The sequence below is a fragment of the Terrapene carolina genome, unplaced genomic scaffold (genome assembly GCF_002925995.2).
Source record: "Terrapene carolina triunguis isolate 2854851 unplaced genomic scaffold, T_m_triunguis-2.0 Scaffold131, whole genome shotgun sequence".
Classification (NCBI taxonomy): domain Eukaryota; kingdom Metazoa; phylum Chordata; order Testudines; family Emydidae; genus Terrapene; species Terrapene triunguis.
In genome coordinates this window covers 4,803,246-4,816,828 of record NW_020664482.1, presented here as the reverse complement: position 1 = coordinate 4,816,828, position 13,583 = coordinate 4,803,246, and the positions used below count along the sequence as shown (strand labels likewise).

General features: G+C 48.1%; 1 pseudogene; it reads right to left on the bottom strand.

Moving 5' to 3' along the window:
* Window positions 1-1,859: 1,859 nt before the first annotated feature.
* Window positions 1,860-10,909, bottom strand: LOC112108833 (annotated as a pseudogene).
* Window positions 10,910-13,583: the final 2,674 nt, after the last annotated feature.

Sequence of the window (13,583 nt, the reverse complement as noted above, 5' to 3'; positions counted from 1 at the left end):
AGGCGCTAACAGAGGGCAGGAGGTGAGAAGTCCAGCTGGATGAACTCTCCTTCATCTAGGCAAGATTGCACCTTATTCACAAACAGGAATGGGGGAGACAGAAGGACAATGTTACACGTGGAGTGGGGAAGTCTTTTACCAGAACAGTGAGTGTCTGGGACTTTATATAGCCTTTGCGGTTCTAACAGCAGCCTTGATATCAGCTGTAATAGACCCTCTACAGTAGCTCACACACACAACTGGAGCCCGGGGAACAATAGTGGAACAAGTATCAGAGGGGTAGCCGTGTTAGTCTGGATCTGTAAAAAGCGACAAAGAGTCCTGTGGCACCTTATAGACTAACAGACGTATTGGAGCATAAGCTTTCGTGGGTGAATACCCACTTCGTCGGATGTGGGACAGTAATTTATTTAGCACTTCTCCCAAACAAAACTAAATGGGAAGGAAACAATGGCAATTTTAAGCTTATGTGGAATAAAGAGTGAAACTTTTCTGCTGATGTTCACCTTACTCCTGAGTTGGAACATCCTTTACTGCACCCACCTCCAAAAACATACAGGATCAGGTTTGACTGGAGGGCAGTGCAAGCAGCCTTGGCATTTAGCGAGTGTCTACATTGGCAAGCCTTTGTTCAAATTTCCCCACCACAGTGACTGCCGGTTCAGCTCCAGCCATTGCAGCCCTAATACAGACTCCAGGTGGCCACAGAGCTACCTGACACAATGCTTTAAATGCCAGCAGCCGCACTGTCTTCTCTAGCACTCTCACTGTTGCTACCACCTGTGGAATTGTGCAGCTGGGAGCAATGGAAGGAAACGTTAGCAGAAAACTCTAGCATAGAGAGAGCCAGAGATGGTTAGCTCCTTAGGGCAGGTACTGTCCTGTATGTACAGGGGCCTAGCACACCATTGGCATTTTGACAATTAAGCTGTGCAAAATAATGCGAGACAAACCATTCTTTATTGTTTCCTAGATTTTAAGGCCAGAAGAGATCAGAGTAGCTTATCATAACACAGGCAATATCAGGCAGACTTCAGATCAGCATATTTCTTGACTGGCAAAGGAGGATAAAAACATTAAACCAACAAAACAGCCTTTGAAGCTCTAACACACAAAGCTGGATGGTTCAATTAAGCAATTGGTGTAGTGGAGTCACAGTCATTTTGCTTAAAAACAATTTGCATTTCTGCATTGACACTAAGAATTGTGATTTGAGGGGCTGATAAGCCAGTGCTCGTGCAGCTCCCCATGTTAGGATTTCAAGCCTTGGGGTCTAGCATTTTTGTACATGTTCATGAACAAAATGCTGCTAGGTGAATAGAGACAAAATCACTAGAAATAAATACAGAAAGGGATTTTAGGAGCCTGTTTCTCACTCTGTGACTAGGTAGCATAGATAACACAGGTATTTCTCTCAGTTCACCATGCTGCAGTGTCACTGGCCCAGAAGAGGTATTTCCAGGAAAGATGATTTCAGTGCTAGTGAATCAGAGCTTCTGATGGCAATAACAGGTCATCTACCATTCCAGAAATGATATAGAAAAAACCATTACAGAACAACCATTACTTCAGAATTAAGAGGGTCACAAACGTTTTGTTGATGTTTCTAGGTAGAAATGTTTCTTTGCCAGTAATGTTTGTATTACTGGCAAAGCTGAAATCTATTCCAGTAGCTTGCATACATGTGGTGTTCTTAAATGTGTAAGATTTAAGGCATGCATGCTGAAGTGTGAAAGGCTGCTAGCCGACAATCTCCAAGTGTGATCTGTATTGCATCTTATTCTTCTTGGCAGACATAAACCTAACATCGTTGAGTAGTGAAAGTCCTATGGGCCTCGGTGTTGTCTTCTATGTTCGTCCTATTGTTCATTTCTATTGGGAATTGGGACTTTCTTTCATTGCTGGGCCAACATAGAGGTCGAATGGAGGGTTGTAAAAGCAACTTTTTGATCTAGACTTTGTAATGAACCACAAGAGTCTTTTGGTTTTTTGAAGAGCACTGAGTGTTATTTTTGATTTGCCTTTCATCCTCCGGCGTTTGAGCCAGGGGAATCTCTGTTATCCGGCCAGCTATCTCAACGTTTTGGCTCTCTTTTGAATTGAGAATGTTTTCAGTACGCTGAGGGAACGGTCCACATTTTACTAACGTGATAAAACACCTGTAGAACTAAAGAAGAAGAAAAACTGAAAAACTGAAATTCAGGCGAGCGTATGCTAAGAACATAGTCTCGAGCAGCCCCTTAAGGATCACATCACACAAACCTGAGAGAGGAAGAATAAACTTCATATTATTACTAACTCCCTGCACTTTATCCGGTGCATAATAAATCTGAGGAACTGGCCGAGAAGCCTGTTAATGTAACCCACTCATCAATGTGTGTTACAGGTCCCACTCCATGCGCCATTCACAGAGAACACAACTGTGTTACAGCCCCCACTTACATAGCCCATCTTTTTAACTCAAGATGTAGAGCCCCATGATTTTAGCTCTGGAAGTCCCCAGTTTAATCCTTACTGTCAGCCAATATGAGGGCCATCCCCTTTTTAATCACAGCTTTGCTACCAAATCAGCTGACAAAATGTGGACTGTTTCAAAAGCAGCACCCTCCAGGGTGCAGGAGGTGATGGGGTAATGAAGCCGGCTATAAAAGGGAAGGAGGAGTCACTGTGGAGGAGCAATATGCCACTACACACAATGGAAAACCAAATGCAGACCCCAAGACAATCCCTACCTCCCTACTAGAATTTTTCAACTTTGCTCAGAGATATACAGCTTTAAAGATGGATTTCCCTTTATTTTGATTGATCTTCTGTTCAGACTTCACTAGCAAGCTAGAGCTCAGCTCCACATGAAGCACAAGGAGAGAATATAGGTTGCTTGTTTTTAGGATCTACTTCCCTCAAAAGGAACTCTTCATAAACATGGACTGAACAGACCCTAATGCAGCCCATTCACTAGGCTTCTGACTCTGATGCAAGGGTTGAAGATCCCCTTTCAAAAGAACCTCACCCCTCTTTTAACACCACCCCTGTGGTCTAGGAAATGTGGCAGGCTTTGGTTGAAGCATTACATATTTGACACAGATAGAGATGATAGCAACAAGAACGGGCCATTTGCTGAAGAAAAAGAAACCCACATACAAAACCACCCAAACCGAACTAAAACCAAAGAGGCCAGTTTACATTAGTAATAGAACCTCATCACTAACACTGAATTTAGGCTACAAGTCAGGATGACAGCTCAGAATATGGTTGACCCTTGACCAGAACTTTGTTAATGTAATCAAAGAAGGTGCCTAAAGAAAGCCCTGTATGAAAGAGAACCTTGATGTAAGGACAAGAAGAACCAGGGCTGGGAAACGTCACCATTCCAGAGAAGCACAAGTTACAAATCTATCACCGCCAACTTTTATCACTTTCAGTGTAACTGAACATTCGGCAAAACCCTCATGGCTTTCAACATTCTCATGGAATTGCTCCCTTCTACCTCTCTCTCTTGGTGTTCCCCTACAGCCCATCACATTCATCCCCATGTTAGCCACCTCTCTATTCCCTTCTCTATGATTCTTCCATTCTTTCCTTTCCTCAGATCACTGAGACACTTCCTCTCACGAAACTAAACTTGAATCTTCCTGTTGGTTTTAGCCTCTAATTTACTCTGGGCAATATTCAATACAGTGCATTCTTCCATCCCCACTCACTATAACTAGGATGTCAATATATATCCATGTAAGAGCACTGGGAGCTCAAGGGAAAATAATGCAAATTACCTTTCCTTAGATGGTAAGCTCTTCAGGGCATGGACTGGCCCTTCCTAAAAATTTTCATAGAATCATAGAATATCAGGGTGGGAAGGGACCTCGGGAGGTTATCTAGTCCAACCCCCTACTCAAAGCAGGACCAATCCCCAACTAAATCATCCCAGCCAGGGCTTTGTCAAGCCTGACCTTAAAAATCTCTAAGGATGGAGATTCCACCACCTCCCTAGGTAATCCATTCCAGTGCTTCACCACCCTCCTAATGAATTTTTTTTCCCTAATATCCAACCTAAACCTCCCCCACTTCAACTTGAGACCATTATTCCTTGTTCTGTCATCTGCTACCACTGAGAACAGTCTAGATCCATCCTCTTTGGAATCCCCTTTCAGGTAGTTGAAAGCAGCTATCAAATCCCCCCTCATTCTTCTCTTCTGCAGACTAAACAATCCCAGTTCCCTCAGCCTCTCCTCATAAGACATGTGCTCCAGCCCCCTAATCATTTTTGTTGCCCTCCGCTGGACTCTTTCCAATTTTTCCACATCCTTCTTGTAGTGTGGGGCCCAAAACTGGACACAGTACTCCAGATGAGGCCTCACCAATGCCGAAGAGTGGGGAATGATCAGTTTTGACAGCGCCTAGCACATTGTGGGCACTACTGCAATAAATATCAAAATTCCCATATACTGCTGGAAGCTTTACTGTGTGTGCACACTAGCATGTTCTATGTCTATGAGACTAACTTGCCAGTAAATGAAATGATACCAAAAGGAGCTTCTAGACATTTCCTCCTGTCTAGTCTCTAATAACAATCTGTTGCCTTTTTGTGTGTGTGTGTGAGTGTATTTTCTGTTTATGTAACGCTGTGGTGCTGATCAGAAGAGTGGAGTCTGCTTGTCATTCCCCCACTCAGTTACTTGCTGTGTTACCACTTTTAAGTTCCGTTTTTTTTAAGTCTTTCTTCTGCTTGCTCTTTGTGCAACATTTTCCTTTTTCTGTTCATCTGAGTCACTCCATCCAGCTCCACAGACAATCAGCTCTATTTATATCTTTGCAACACCAATTTTTAGCATGATGGAGGCTATATGCAATGCATCATCATTCCTCAAGATCATGCCATTGCTGGGAAGGATTTGTCTGGGCAAAGAAAGAGCCTGAGAATGATGCTGCAAGCAATGACAACCTCTCAGCATTCACTGTGCACTGCCTATTTCTGCAGCCCTTTGCCCCGCTTTTATTTGTGCATAGTCAATTCAGAATGGAGGTGGGACCATATCCGGTAGTACATTTAGGTAGGTTTGTGCTAATCTGCTAGAAACTACTTGCCCTGAAAGTGGCTCAGGTGACCACCAGAGGTCTGCCCCAACAAAAGGATTATCTTTGAACAGAGTAGGGGGCCACTGTAGCAGGTCCTACAACATTCCCCTTCCCTGGCAGGGTCTCCCCATGCGTCCTTGTAAACCCCAGCTGGCATTCTGGCCTCTTGGGGTCATTGGAAGTCAATGTATGTTCAACCAGCTTTCAGGCTGCTCTTGCTTGTGCCTGAAAACTAGCCCACTGCTGAGAAGCCAGAGGATCAGGAAATCAGAAATGTGGCTTATTGCCTCCATTGCAACTAGCATGTCTAACTCGCAGGGCAACTGTGAATCAGGATTAGGGAGCTATAGACAAAGTGGAAATGGGAGGGACCATTCTATGGACCTTCTCCAAAAAAACCTTAAAATGAGGACAGAAAGCTACTCCCCATCTGTAGTGGGAGAGCAAGTCAGCAACACAAGGACATTATTAGCCTTCTCTTGGGTTACTTTTATTGACAAGAACTATTTTTTTTAACACCAGAGCACAGTGCAATAAGAAAATGCATTTACTGTGTGTGATGCAGGACAAAGCATATTAGTTACAGATTGTTAATGCATAACTGCACTGCATGCATCACTATGAGACGGGTGATGTCACAAATAGGGGACAAAGGGACTCCAGAACAAGTCACCACTGCAATTACGTCTTATCAAACGGAGCACACACAGAATGGGCACTGGCAGTGCAAGCTACCCCAAAGTGACCCCACTACTGTGCCCTACTTCCTAATGATCACCTCCAGAGGAGTGAAAAGACGGACTATATGCCAACTCAGCTAAACCTTTGCTATTTTATCTGAAACTCACTTCTAAGGAAGCCCAGCTGTAAGACTGGGTGTTGTAACGGTCCACTAGAAAGGGACTGAGACGCCCCAACTCATTTCAGACAGGTCCCCATACAAAGTTGTTACATATATTTTAACAATAGTACTTACTGATCACAAATCTAATATGAAGGAGCAATTGTATTCCAGAATAAATAAACAAAGTGAAATTCTTACCTGTTTGTTCAAGAGCACACAGAGAACAGGATTAACAAATGTGCTAGTCTTTGCCAAAACGGATGGGACAATGCTTACTGTTGGAGTGATTATTCCTGGTTTGCCAAATGTTGCAATCAAAGATACTATCCCATATGGCATCCAGCAGAGGAGGTAGCAGGTAACCATGGATACCACCATAAAAAGTATGTGGTGTTCCCTCTTCTGAACCGTTGTCATATTAAACCTAGAAACCTGCTAAAATAAAGTACTGTTTTATGAAACTCAGGAGTGGGGGTTATTTCAGTCCTAAATTCAACAAGTTTATAGACGCTGAAGGATTATGTGACACATGCCAATGATTTTGTCACGTAACTATCCTGATGTTTGCAATGGCACAGCTATTCTGTCACTAATATTCCTACTCATATGGGCAACATGAAATCTTTTGTATAAAAGAAGTCCGTTTATCTGTGCCATTTTTCCTTATCGCAGGGTGTAACAAGCTGAGAACATATACAGCTAAACTTAGCACAGAATACATGTAAACAGTGACCTCTACTGGAATAGGATAAGCCTGTTTTGATGTACAACAATGCAATCTACTAGGTCCTGTGAGCAGCAAGTACCTGAGCCACCCAGAACCCAGGAGCACCTGGATACTGCAGCAAGAAATGTGTTAACTATATCATAATAGTCATTATCCTCACTTTCCATAATCTGGTAAATATTTGTTGCATTCTATACAGTCTTTATTGCTAGTTCTCCAACCTATGCTCCAGAGATACACAGCAGTTTCCCCGGCTAGTTAAACTGGATTTACAGCTGCATTGAGTCTAGGAGCAGATAGTGAATCTAGACCAATAGCTGCAAACCACAACTAAAGTAGATTGAGGCTGACTCAGACCATGGGCTTTTTGGCGCAGGGATCACCTTTCTATTACATTTATTTACATAAAGGGGCGGGCCATTCCCTGATGGAGCCTCCCAGAACTACCACAATACGTGCAGCATTTGGCATCACTCAGTGTCAAAACACCCATTGACTTCAGTGGGAGCTGGATCATAGCTCCCCACATATTGCTTTATGGCAGATTTCATTCCTGATAGGCAGACATGGGTATCACATGTCCTGCAACAGGCAGAACTCTAAGAATATACCCATTCAGTACAGAGAAAAGAAGAATGCAGTTACAACCACCATATGTTAGAGCAGCGAGAGAAGATACTTACCATTTTGATTGCTCTCACTATTTTCCCGTAACAATAGATCATTGTCAGAAGAGGCAATATAAGGCAGAAGATAAAGAGGCATATGATGTAAGAGATATTGTTAGGAGACCTGGAGTGCCACTCTACTGAGCAGGTGGTGCCCGGGCCTTCGGGACCGTAGCTGCTCCAACCAAACAAAGGAGGCAAAGTCCAAAACAAGGAGTAGAACCAAGAGCCTGCAATAAAGAGACAGGATTTCTAGTAGTTGGACATGTTCACTTTCATGCGCCTCCTGAGCACTGTGACATAGCGTTCGTACGAGAGGATGGAAAGGGAAATCAGAGAGACAATGCCTGCAAGGAAAGAGATGGGCTTGGTGTTAGTGAGTCAGAAAGATGAAAGGGGTTATTCCCAGGGAGCCAAGTCCTGCAGTCCTTACTCAGTCATGACTCCCACTGCAGGCACATGTCAACTCTTGCTGACTCTGGCCCTGCAGGATTCACCCCATGAGTCTGTCAGAACTACTGCTCAGTATAGGCTTTTCCAGATTCTCCCACTAGGAGAGAAACAAGCACGCAGGGTAGGGATAGATGGAAAGTGCACAGTCTCTGACCAGGCAGCCAGTTGAACCCCTTGGGGCCGATCCTGATGCCCTCCCTCTCGTGAGTACTCCCTTCTCAGTGAAGAGAACAGCTGCAGGATCAGGCATTTGAAATGGTCGTGCAATAAATCTGAGATTTTTAATTTCAAACAAATATCCTGCTGCAACAGCACAAAAAACAAAAACAAAAACAAAAAAAACCCATCAGAATGCCTGCAGTAAAATGCACCTGGATATAACAATATCAGTGCCAAGCTGCTCCTGGCAGCACCACTTTCTGCTGATCACTTGTTTATTTCTGTTGACAGACCATGGGGCTGATCCTGCCTCCACAGAGGTCAATGTGAAACTCCCACTGACTACAGACCAGCGGTTCTCAAACTGTGGGTTGGGACCCCAAAGTGGATCACTGGCTTAGACTTGCTGGGGTCCGGAGCCAAAGCCAAAGCCCAAGCCCAAGCCCAAGCCCGAGGGCTTCAGCCCTGGGTGGCAGGGCTAAGGTTTCAGGCCCCCTGCCTGGGGCTGAAGCCCTCCAGCCTGGGGCAGTGGGGCTTTGGCTTTGCCCTGCCCACACCCGGGGTGGTGGGGTGTGGGTGGGCTCAAGCTTCGGTCCCCCCTCCTGGGGTCCTGTAGTAATTTTTGTTGTCAGAAGGTGGTTGCGGTGCAATGAAATTTGAGAACCCCTGCTGTAGACTATCATCCATATTGACCATCTCTGCATTGTTCCCATGTGTTTGTTTTAGCTATAAAATCCCAAATCTGCGTAACTCATAGCTACATTAGTGGTCACAGTTATTATATCTTATCTATATGAGGAAATTGACCCAAATAGCTATTGCAGATAGCTCCCATGTGGATACTCTATTCCAGAATAAGTCGTTCTATTCCAGAATAATTGCTTTGCTTTGGAAGCACGCTAATTTTTCTGAAATAAAGTGATTTATTCCAGAATATAGTATCCTCTTGGGGAGCGACCACAAAACAGCCATTCTGGTCTATTACCCCATGTAAACAAACCCTAAGTAAAGGGGGGGAAAACCGTGTTGGCTTTGGTACCTCTAGGTGGTAGCTGTTAGCAAATGCTGCCATTTTAAATGCAGACCTCTCTCTGTAAGAGAGCTGGGTGGAGAAAAGCAATTCAGTTTCACAGAGGATTTTGATATGTGGTAGATGGCATGGAAGGACTCTTCCAACAGCTGGAGTGAATGTGAAGTATCAGGGAACTAGGTTAAAGGTGAGTGAGTCTGGGTGAAGTGATAAGGGTTAATGGATGATTGCCTGGAGGAAAGGGGGCTGGAGTGCACAGGAGTGTGAGAGCCATGTGCTGGTCTCCCCTGTAGGCACTTATGCAATACAAATAAATATCAATAATAGTAAGTGTGATTGGCCTGTGAGCCAGTGATAACAGTAAATTACAGGCAGGAGAATCTGGTGCCTGCTTAGCCCTTCAGTTGTGCCCATAATCCATACTGACGTCAACTGACAGGATGAGTAGGCTCCAGTTGTATACATTTAGTCGAGGCAGCCCCAAAACTCCATGGTCACCTAAAACTCAGAACATCTATAGATGACGTGTCTAGCAAAGCATTGCCAGGATAAGGGGGGGATACATGATAGAATTTTTTGTTAAAGCAAAGAGCATTCTTCCTGCTTGTTTTAAGTTCAAAGGGCACAGGTCTTCAAACTTCCCAGAAACAACTCCTCTTTGAGCAAGACCAGGCATATGCAGTTTCATCCCATAAGGAACTCTACTGGGCAAGTGACAAATGAGCAGAAAGAGAGAGAGGGTTAGCAGGATGGAGGTAGGGTTTCACACCTCTGCCACTGAACAATGCTGGAGACGTGCACAGAACTATGGCCCAACATGCAAGGATTTAAAAGAAACCTTTTAGACAATGATGGATTACTAAAACCCATAGCAACCAGACTCTTCTTTGGAAACCAACACACAGGGCACACTCCACAACACCTGCCTTCGACTTCACCTTCTCCATCCCCAAACCACAGTCAAGCAAGGCAGTTTGTTCTCTGTTATTAATCAGACCCTCCACCAAACACTAGAGCCAACACTTCCACAGTTAGGTGCCTTCAGTTCGTCTCCTACACCCATATGTAAAAGAGGCTTGATTTGCAGAGGTGCTGAGCACTGACATACTGCCCTGAAATTCACAGGACTTGTGCATGCTGGGCATCTCTGAAAAATCAGCCCAAACTTTTATTTAGGTGCTTAATTATGGATTTAGGAGCCCAAATGTAGACACTCTTGTTTGAAAATCTTGGCCTAGAGAAGACAGAATAAACCAGCGCTAGCAAGAGGGCCTAATTGTCTTGTCCGAACAGGTCTTTGGGGCCAGGTTTTCCAGTGGGTGTAAGCACACACCGCCTTCCCTGCCAGTCTGTATATTTCTGCTCCGACTCAGGAGATGGCTGCATGCAAGGTGGGGATCCTTACCCCCAAGGAACCCGGGGGCTCTGTCCCCGTCAGCACTACGCTGCCAGCGCCCTAGAAGAGGGAGCGTGACTCAGCCCCGGGCACTGTCGTGCGGCTCCCCCTGCCCCTGTGGGCTGCGGCAGGGCTGTTTCCTCCCCTAGTTGCGAGGGGGAGCTGGGCAGCCGCACCTACCGAAGAGGGCGTTGGCGAAGCCGTACCACTTGCAGCCGGCATCGCCCAGGAGCCAGCGGCCCCGCACGCTGGCGGCCAGGCTGAAGGGGGTCCCGAAGATGCAGACCAGCAGGTCGCTGAGGCTGATGTTCAGCAGGATCAGGTTAATGGGGGTCCGGATGGACTCGAACTTCAGGAAGATCAGCAGGACCAGCAGGTTGTTCAGGCAGCCCAGCACCAGGGTGATGCCCAGACACACGGCCACCACGCTGTGCCCCGTGCGCCCCAGGGCCCCAGCCGCCCAGGCCAGCAGCGGCCCCTCCAAGCTCAGGTTGCCGGAACCCCCAGCCCAGCTGTGGTTAGTGAGGTTGAGGCTCCGCTCCGCCAGGACCAGCCTCATGTCTGTGGCGCTGCCTGCTCCCCCCTACGCTCTTCTCCCTCGCGCGGGGGTTTGGTACAGCTGCGCCTTCTTCCCTGAGCGCCCTGCGCCCTTTTCCCTTGCGCGGGGGTTTGGTATAGCTGCGCCTTCTTCCTTCAGCGCCCTGCGCCCTTTTCCCTTGCGCAGGGGTCTGGTATAGCTGCGCCTTCTTCCCTCAGCGCCCTGCGCCCTTTTCCCTTGCGCGGGGGTCTGGTACAGCTGCGCCTTCTTCCCCTAGCGCCCTGCGCCCTTCTCCTTTGCGCAGGGGTCTGGTACAGCTGCGCCTTCTTCCCTCAGCGCCCTGCGCCCTTCTCCCTTGCGCGGGGGGTCTGGTACAGCTGCGCCTTCTTCCCTCAGCGCCCTGCGCCCTTCTCCCTTGCGCGGGGGTCTGGTATAGCTGCGCCTTCTTCCCCGAGCGCCCTGCGCCCTTCTTCGCTGCGCCAAGGAAGGCTGCAGCTCGCCACCTTGCCCCTTCTAGCCTACAAGGCAGTCAGGTACTGCTGCGCCCTGCGCGCTTCTGCCCGGCGCTGGGCACCTGACACCGCTGCGTCCTTCTCCCTTAGCACACGGCGCGCGTCGCCCAGCCCTTTTCTGCCCTAGGGCCTCAGAAAGGGTCCCCCTGCCACGCATCTCCTCCAGCTCCTGGTGGGGAGACTGGACTTCTGCACCTTGCGCGCCTCTCCCCTATCGCCTGCAGGGCCGAGATTGCTGCGCCCTTCCTTCTGCACCCAACCCCCCGGGAATGGGGGGGGGGGGTGTCCAAGACCTCTGCGCACCTCTCCCCTAGCGCCCAAGGGAAGAAGGGGATGCCCCGCGGCGCGGCGCCCTGCGCGCTTCTGCCTAGCACCCGGCCGAGATAGCAGGAGACTCAGCCCGGAGCCAGCGGGGCTGCGCGGCGGCGGCTGGAAGCGGTGGCTGGCTCAGAGAGTCCTAGGCGCTGGCTGCTTTATATCTTAGCGGGTGCTCGCTGCTGCCAAGATGCACCGTGGAAGCAGGCGGAGAAACTCCTGGGGCGGGAATGGGGGACCCGTCTCCGGCCAGGGGGAGGCACAGAGCCCCGGCCCCCGGGGCACCCCGCCCTCAGAGAACTCCCCTGTCTCGCGGCAGGGACCTGCCCTGGCGCAGCAGAGGATCTGGAGGGATTTCTCCCACCTCCCTGCGCGCAAGCGTCCATCACTCCGGACCCTGGGCTCAGGTGGCCCTCGGCCTCCGCCCTTCCCGGGCTCAAACGTCGGCAAAGCAGAATAGCGATGAAAGGAGCCGCAAACACTGGAGCAATCCTGCCTGCTCTGACACATGCGGACACCAGTCTGCGCTGCCAGTATGGAGCGAGTGGAGCTTGGAGCGTTCAGCCGGCTTTCGCTGGCGGATGTGGGGTTCCTTGGGAGCTCTCCCCGGGGCGGGCAGGCAGGCGATCCGTGGGGCTTGAGATTCCCAGAGTTTCCCTGGCAGAGGGAAAGAGCTTAGCAACTTTACACACACTGAGTCCAGGGCACTACTCGTGTGTGCAAGGTTATTAAACTGTTTGCACGATTGGGATCTTAACTAGTAACTTGAGCAGATCGGAGCGTGAAATAAACCAGCGCATTTTTGGTGAAATGTAAAGTGTAATGTATTCTGGGGTTTCCCTTAGCCTGGAGGTCAGGAAGGTGAACTCAGGGGAAGGTGCCACGTGCGAGTTCTTTGCCCTTCACATGTTGGGGTTTACAGTGGGGTCAGCACTGCCTGGCCAGAGAGATACTTCTCTCTATCCTGTAGGATATTGTATGTGAGGCTATCAGAGCAGTGAGGGAGTAGGGAAAAGGGAATCTGGGTCTGTCTGATTCTCCTCTCCGTTACTCTGGTGTAAATCAGGGGTGATGCCATCCCAGCCAATGACGTTATCCCCGTGTAAAACCAGTTTGAGAGCAGAATCAAGGCCACTATTTTTGCATTTGCTTGATTCAGAATTAGGAGCCAAACTTTGGTACACTGGGTTAGCTCCAGTGAAGTCAGCAGAGTTATGTTATGTTTTCACTAGCTTTATCGAGGGCAAAACTCCACTGTAGACTGGGAAAGAAAGATAGCATTAGAGATCAACCAGGGACTGAGGTCAGGGGAGTGCTGAGTGGGGGAGACAAAGGGAATACATTTTTTTGAACTGTGACTTTCAAAAGTTCGTGCCCATTTTTTCCTATACTGGAACCGGGCATAGTATAGAATAGGACACGATATGATTTAAGATTGCAAGTGAGGAAGTGCAGAATGATTTGGGGGGGGGGGGGTTGACAGAACATCCCTTCCAAAAGATGGGTCATGTTGCTAAGGCAGTAGCTGGAGCTCGTCCTGTGTCTCTTGAGAGTGACAGGAGCCAGACTGGTTTTATGATGATTAGATGAAGCCAGATTGATGTTATGAGGTTGTATGTCAGGGCTCATGTCAGTTTCTTAGAATGATCACACACTCTTGGAAAGTCTGCCTGCTTTAAGGTTGTAAGCACTTATAAACATGCCCCCACTCACACTGAGCCAGGCCACTGTTTCACTTCAGCCCGGGGAGGGGCACATTGCATGTTCCCAGTGGGGCTGCCTCAGGGGGAGCAATGGTAGGAAATACACCAGCCCCCAATGTGTGTGGTGTTCAGTTATCCCCAGGAAATGGTCATTGTCAGATCCCT